The 7,624-nt window shown below is 45.3% G+C and overlaps 1 pseudogene; it reads right to left on the bottom strand.

Annotated features, from left to right (window-relative positions):
* Positions 1-3,175: 3,175 nt before the first annotated feature.
* LOC139050153 (uncharacterized) lies at positions 3,176-7,343 on the bottom strand (annotated as a pseudogene).
* Between the last annotated feature and the right edge of the window lie 281 nt (positions 7,344-7,624).

Raw genomic sequence — 7,624 nt, 5'->3', positions numbered from 1 at the left:
GCGGGACAACTAAGACTTAAAGGCAAATTTCTTGCAGATAAGCAGCGTTTCTTTGAAGCAAATGCCAAATCCGGACTTTGTTTCGTCATCGGGTGAGAACATCTCTGGAAGGTATTGACTGGAGAACTTGAATGGAGCACAGATATCCGAGGATTAATCACAGCAAATTCCACCTTTGGATGGACATTCCAAGGACCAAGTCAAAGCAAAGCATTCATCGAACGCAATACAAACTTGACGGTCTGTGCACTGTAAGTGACAAGTCTTTCTGATCACGAAAAGTTACAGATTTTGCAGTTCTTTTGGTGACTGACTCAAAGCAATGGGTAGCGCTCAGCAAAGCGACTCAATCACTTACAAGTCTCTAAAGGGATTTGATGAGACTAACAGCAAATCTAATAGCAAATGTATTGTCGCGCTACTGTGGGAAGAGGGCAAGCATTTATTCAGAGATAACCGTGATACAGCTCTCACTTGCCTTAGTAAGCTGGTTAAAATGCTATCGGAACGTGACACAACTACAGCTTGAACAAGACCTCACATTGAAGAATGCAGTACTTTGCGGCAAGCAGTTTGAGGTAGTCCTTAAGCAGCAACCGCACATTCATGCTGCCGGCTCATTGGAAACCATCGATCTCTGCATACAACTCGGCCAACGCGACGTGTCGACAGGAAACGCAAAACAGTTGAGCAACCTCAGACTAGCATTCCTGTCACTGGTGCGGTAGACAAGGAACACACCCCAAATAAGAGTCCAGCATCAAAAGTGCTGCAAAAAGGGACGTTTCACCACTGTATGCTTATCATCACGCATGCTTCATCATCTGCAATTAAAGGGACACTAAAGGTTACTATTAAGTCAACGTGGACTGTTGAAATACTATCCCAGAAACCTCGAAACGCTTGTTTCATTCCAAGGAGAGACTTATTTTAAGAGAAAATACGTTCTGAAGCGTCCGCGTACCTCTAGCGCAGTTCAAATCGCCCACTTTTATGGAGGAGTACTGACATCATGGTCTCTTAGTGACGTTGCGCCGTCGGTAAGTAGAACGGCGTCGTGTCCGCAGACGGCGCTACGGCTTTTCTGCGCAAAACGCAAATGCGCGGCCAGAAACAGAGCCAAGACAGAGCCGACAGCAGAGCGAAAGCGGGAGTAGGGTGGCTGGCGGAAGGAGAAATGCGCCCCCATAAGCTGGTACTTCATTCTATGATGCAAACTTCGACGCTCGTCGCGATGGACCCTGACAACGACAGATTGTCTCGCGATGCTGGGCTCAACTTCGATTTGAGCACAGACGAGCGCGACCTGCTGCTGAGGGCTCGCGCTGCCGGCGTCGTTGCGTATTACGACGGCGGCCTCGACACCGGCTCTCCAGAGCGGGAAAGCAACGAAGGCTTCCCACGACATCACATGGACGTGGCATTCTCGCTGCTTGTTCCAAATGAAAGTTTCGCGAGCCAGCAGAACCCGCACAGCATGACGCGATAACAAAACTACTGAAACTCCAAAGCGTGCGCGGCACAGAGTCGAGCGAAAACGAAACCTTTCGACCACCCATACTACTGAAGGCCGTCAAAATGTTATTTTTTCTTAGAATCGAATAGATGTAGACAAGTAGCATTTTCTTCCGTCTTATAATCGAATGAAATATTTTTAGTACGAGTAGTTGAGTATTAGTAACACAAATTATGAGGAGTGCTTTCGTCATCGGGCTAGTACCGGAATGTCGCTGGGAGTCTCAAATCGTGTCATGCATTTACCTCAATTTCTCGGTTACTAAAGCTCTGTTCGCCATTATAGTGATGCCTTAGACATTCTAGAACATTGCTCTACCACTTTAACTTGACTTTCTGGAAACCTTTAGTGTCCCTTTAAGCACATCTCCGGAAAGTACAAGCTTCCTGGGAGCGATCACAGACGGCGCAACAACTCCGTGGACATGGAAGCTATCGCTAAAATGATATGAAATGATAGCGCTCAAGCACTTCCAGAGGAGGACCGACTTCGCATTGGTTCATTCCAAACTTATGTGACCCCACACACCCGCTGATGAAGCGCTTGCATAAATCCAACTCGCATTTCATTTGGGATGCCACTCAAAAGCAGGCTTTTCAACAAATTAAGAAAGCCTTGACTTCACAACCTGTCTTGGCTCTCTATGACTCAAGGTGTGAACTAGACTAGACTTTGCAGGACCGCTCCACATAAAGCAAACAGACCATCAGCGCAAAGGATGACACACACTACAGAGCGCTAGTTGTAACTATTGTTTTATTCCCCTGTCAATGGAATAAATGCAGGAAGATACTAGGGGGGTAGCGACTAAAAAAAAAATTACAAACATGGTCATCTACCAATGCCAAGCCGGCTTTGTCATCTGGTAATTTTTTCTGCAGTCAACATCCCAATAAAGGAACCAGGATACAAAATTCCTGATTAGTGAGTCAGGAAATCTATTTCCTTTGTACTAGAGGAGGCTGATGGCATGCTCACGCACATACTTCCCAAACGCGCAATCTCAGCGGCTTTGATTATCTCTTGCGTCATATGGCTGCCATCTTTGCTCACAATCTTGCATTTCTTAAAGAATGGCCGACATCTGCAATCTCTACAATGTATCCCAAGGTGTCTGGCGACTGGTTTTGAATGAAAGATTAAAAGAGCATGATTATAACTTTTCAAAAGCAGTAGCCGGACACCTTGGGATACATTGTAGAGACTGCGGATGTCGGCCATTCTTTAAGAAATGCAAGATTGTGAGCAAAGATGGCAGCCAAATGAGGCAAGAGATAATCAAAGCTGCTGAGATTGTGCGTTTGGGAAGTATGTGCGTGAGCATGCCATCAGCCTCCCTTAGTGCAAAGGAAATAGATTTCCTCACGCGCTAATCTGAAATTTTGTATCCTGGTTCCTTTATTGGGACGTTGACTGCAGAAAAAATTATCACATCACAAAGCCGGCTTGGCATTGGTAGAGGGCCATGTTTGTAAATTTTTTTTGTTTATTTGTTTTTAGTCGCTACCCCACCTTGCCCCAGTATCTTGCCCCATTTATTCCATTGACAAGGGAATAAAATGACAGGTGCAAGTAGCGCTCTGTAGTGTGTTTCTCTTCTGTGTGTGCCGTCAAAATGTTGCGCAATCGAATCTGTAATACACTATCTCGGGCAACTTATTAGGAAGGTACCAGATATTCTCTGAAAGAGGGTGGTTCAATGCCAAAGTATCTAGACACTTGACTGCCATACATGCAAGTACGGCAGTTGGACAGCAATGTTGCAACTTTATACATTCGCCCCACCCTCTGAAGAGTCATTTTTTTTATTTTTGTGGAAATCAACGAATGCGAAGTCCGCTGCCACCTTGCCAAAACCCCATTCCACAGCCTGCCGCACAGTGCTCATGCGCTTGTTGAAATGAGCATCGTAGGGCTGCAATGATGCGCCTCCAAAAGGCTTAAGGAGCAGGGGCCGGAGTGGATAGGCTGGGGCGCCATAGATAACATATTCATGGCCTTGGGCGACTTTCTCCAGGTTCTGGTAGAGGGCCGTCTTCTTCAAGATTCCTGAAATAAAGTTACAGATCTTGTGAGAGTAGAAGAAAAAGACTCATGCAAATGCACTTGTTTTGCACAAACAGAAGCGGTGCGTGTGCTAAAGAAAAGTTAAGGGACCTTATTAGGGTATGCATTTTCACCATTAAGCATGCAAGGTGCTGGTAGCTTTGAAATGGGTGAGCAGAAGGCCTTTGTTCGAAAACAATTTGTTTGTGAAAAAGGTAACCTTGCAACCTTCTGAACTTCATGCGTCGTCCATGACTGAAAAATTTAGCTGAAGTGTTCAGAGGAGTGTATACTATCCGCTGAATGTGTTTTTTTCACAATGCGTGAGAGGTGGTTCACGACCTCTTTAATTCTCGGTCAGACATACCTAAGTAAGCAAGAAAATCAAACAACACATACATGTATAGTTTGATATTTGGTGGAAGTCGTCCTGTAAGTGTAAAGTGGTTCTGAAAATATGGAACACGCCAGGGCAGGACATGCATAGGCAGCTTGGTAGCAATTATAACATTGAATATTACCATACTAGATTAGGTATTTGAGTTATTGAAGCAAATCGCCATGGCGCATTAGAGAAGCATATAGAGGCAACCTCACGCACCATCATCGTGGTGCCGACCATGAAATGGTCCATCCATTTGGCATACCAAGCCATTGGGGCACATCACGGCTTGATATTTTTGCACGTGATGCCGTTTGTGGCCAGAGAAGTGATCCTGCTGTCCAACTGATGGCCTGCAAATTCGTCGCGCTGTGCCATCAATGAAACCCCAACAGTTCTTCAGTGGAGCGCCTTTCCTGTGAACGGCCTGACCAAAAAAGAAAAAGAAACAGCGGTAAACAGCTATCTATAGCAAGAAACTCTTCACGTATTGAGAAAAAGATCATAAGAGGATTAGACTACAGCGTAAGATACACTCTTTAGGTGTGGACATCGTGCCATGCAGGAAGAGCGAATTATGGCCCTGTTTCGAAATCGTGCCAGAAGATGTATCTCTGACCGTACGTGTGCCATGTCAGAGGTGGCAATTCTTGTATAGTAGAAATGTCCGCTGTTGTGGCGCCGTTTCATGCATGCACTTGTGTGCAACAAATTTACTTGACTGTTCTTTTGCCAAATCTTCGTCATCTGCACATGGTTACGTGCGAAGTACAAAAAGAACTATTTTAGAAGGTAATGAAACGACACACTTCTTCATAACTATTACACAGCGTGCACTTAAGAACACGGATGAAGAATAGACAAACACGAGCGCTGACTCACAACTAAAAGTTTGTTGCATTTAAACACGTGAATATCTTCTTGGCTCACTATTTTGTTTTCCACAAGTAATGAATAACACCCTGCCACTGACCAGGCAGGGTGTTATTGACCAGTGCCACTGACCAGGCTGGGACTGTGTACCAGGTATCATGACAACAAGACCATTTCCTTTCATTCTTTTTTTTTTCTAGTGCGATGTACCGGTTTCTCACCGGATGATGCTTTGACTGGTATGCACAAGCGCAACATGAAGGTACATTAGCTGGGAGCGCTCGTGACTACATTCCTTGTCATGTGCACACACCTAAAGAGTGTACATATGCCTTACAGCATGAATTAGACTTCATTGCTCAGCCAGCACAGCTGCTCAAGATGCAACAAGCATACCTCACTGTCTGCACTTTTGACATTACTTAAAACTTTAGCACCACTACAACAGAATAAAGCAAGGTTCTCCCTCGCTCTCTTAAACACAAACCCATACAAGCACACAACATAGGTGAAAAAGCATGCATATCCCACATGCTATGGCAATCAGTTGAAGCAAAGCTTCCTTTAATTCTGGCACTGCCTGACCATTAGTTAGTGCCAAATTTTTATGTTCACAGTTTTGTGAAGTATGACGGTGTTGAAATGATATTAAACATTATCTTGGGTGCAAAATTCTTTCTACGCAGTAGAAAGAATACACAGTGAGATGTTTTATTAAGGTTTGTCCTGCACAATTTGTATCCAGTGGGAAGTTGTGTACTGTCACCACCTCACACAGCGCACTGCATCGTGGCACAACTGTTTATTTGCTGGACTGCACCTTGCACATTAGTGTCACCTTGATGTCACGGTCTGGTTGTGAGCAAAGGCTGTGTAATGGAAAAGTATGGAACATACTGTGTGAGGTTTAGCATTTAAGTACCCTTTGTGAAAACAATGATCGTTACCACCACTAGCTCTGAATTTAGGCAAAGGTGTGTTCAAGTGTCAGCGCACAATGTTTAGACCAATGGCCTCGTCCATAAAATTCGGCAGCCAGGACATTTCGGCTTTTCTTAAATACAATTTCCTTGCCGTCCATTAAGTTAGCACTGCCCAGTGCGCATCTTAAAATTAATACTCTCACAGCTCTCATTTCCGATGAAATGAGAGTTGCGTCGAATCCTGAAATTCCATAAAGCACCTCCAGATGACACCCACATTCACTTGCTTTGAAGCATTCATACATTTGTAGTTTCGCCTTGCAAACTGCCATGACCAAAGAGGCTGTTCACTCATTTCATTACTACATAGTTGAAAGTGACGACCACACTGATTACGTGGTGTGCCTGTTCACGCCATAGTACGACACGTGTTAGTAACGGTGACAGGACAAGCATAAGACGCACACTGTTCACCTGCAGCGGTCTCATACGGCTGGTTAAATCCTTTGTGGAGGCAAAAGCTGTAGTGCAATGTTCTTTGGGATTACTACAGCGAAATTTAGAACAAGGCTTTCCTTTACATCTATAAGCTATTAGGTTCCTTTGCTGAGAAAGAACATGGCATACCTTATGAAGCTGTAATTTTTCTAGTTCTATATGGCATGTGGACAAGCCGCATTGTGCATTGGCACGACGACGTCTACTCGCGATGTATGCAGGCATACTTCTGCTCGTCGACAGCGAATTCGTCAAACCCTAAAGCCTTCAGCCATATGTCCCCAAGTTGCTTGCTTCGAGAAGCTACCGCGTTCCATTTTCCAATGTTGTTGATTAGGTCGTTTCGTTACCCGTTTTCAGAGAGTAAAAAAAAAAATGCGTCGCTGGCTTAACTGAACATTCATATTTTTTTCCCCCTTTAACTGAAGAGACCCCAAACAGGGCATGCTTCCTGGCGTCGCCTTTGCCCCTCTAGCCTGCTGCTCATGTGTATTCTGCACGCTCACAGCTATCCCCGCGGGAATGTCGAAGGAAGAGCAAAGGTGGTTTCCCCCAAATGAAAAGAAAAAGTACGCACAAAGGAAAGTGGGGGTGGGGGAACAGGATGGATGTGTATTTCACACTTCTGCTGAAAGCGTGCTCTTACCTGGGAAAACAGCTCCAGGTTTTGTAGGTTGAGCCACCTGTGCGCCGTGAGGTCCGCTAGGAGGTGTCCAAAGTAGTATTCAATGTGAGATAAAACTTTAGACACCACACTCGATATCACCGATCTGTGGCGGCTGAAGAACACCTCCAGATCACACAAGCGGTTCGGATAGGCGAGACGCCGCAGCGTCATGCACAGCGCCTCGCGGCCAAGAACTCGAACCCGTTGAGCGCTCTGTACCTCTTCTGGAATCAGGAGGCCGGTCAGAAGATCGTCCAGGTCCGATTTCTCGAACCTGAACGACCGGTAGAACAACGTGCTGTCCATGGCATCCAAATTAAGCAGGCCATGCTTCCGAAGATCCCGCCGTGGTTCCACTGGGAGCAAGTGCACATCTTCTAATTCTTCCCAGTGCAGAGATCCCAGCAGCAGTTCGTCGTGAAGCACGCTATACGGCATCGCTGATGAACGCAGACACAATTGTGTGCACAATTCAAAGGCAAATTACTGAAGGTGCTTGCTTATAGCGTGGGTAAGTCACAAAGAAGCGATCAGCGTCTAGACGTGGCTCAGGCTTGTCTTGGCAAGGCTTCATGTTGGCTACTTTGGCGCGTAGCAAACGCAAGACAAATGTTTGTTTATTGCTTCGTTCAAATAATAAAGCAGGCAAATTACTTACTTCATAAAGAAAAAAACACGACTTAGCATGGCTCATTGAGTGTCAGTTATTGGCAGTAAAT

Source organism: Dermacentor albipictus, chromosome 9 (genome assembly GCF_038994185.2).
Source record: "Dermacentor albipictus isolate Rhodes 1998 colony chromosome 9, USDA_Dalb.pri_finalv2, whole genome shotgun sequence".
Lineage (NCBI taxonomy): Eukaryota > Metazoa > Arthropoda > Arachnida > Ixodida > Ixodidae > Dermacentor > Dermacentor albipictus.
Note: the sequence above shows the minus strand (reverse complement) of the source record. Positions and strands in the feature narration are given on the sequence as shown.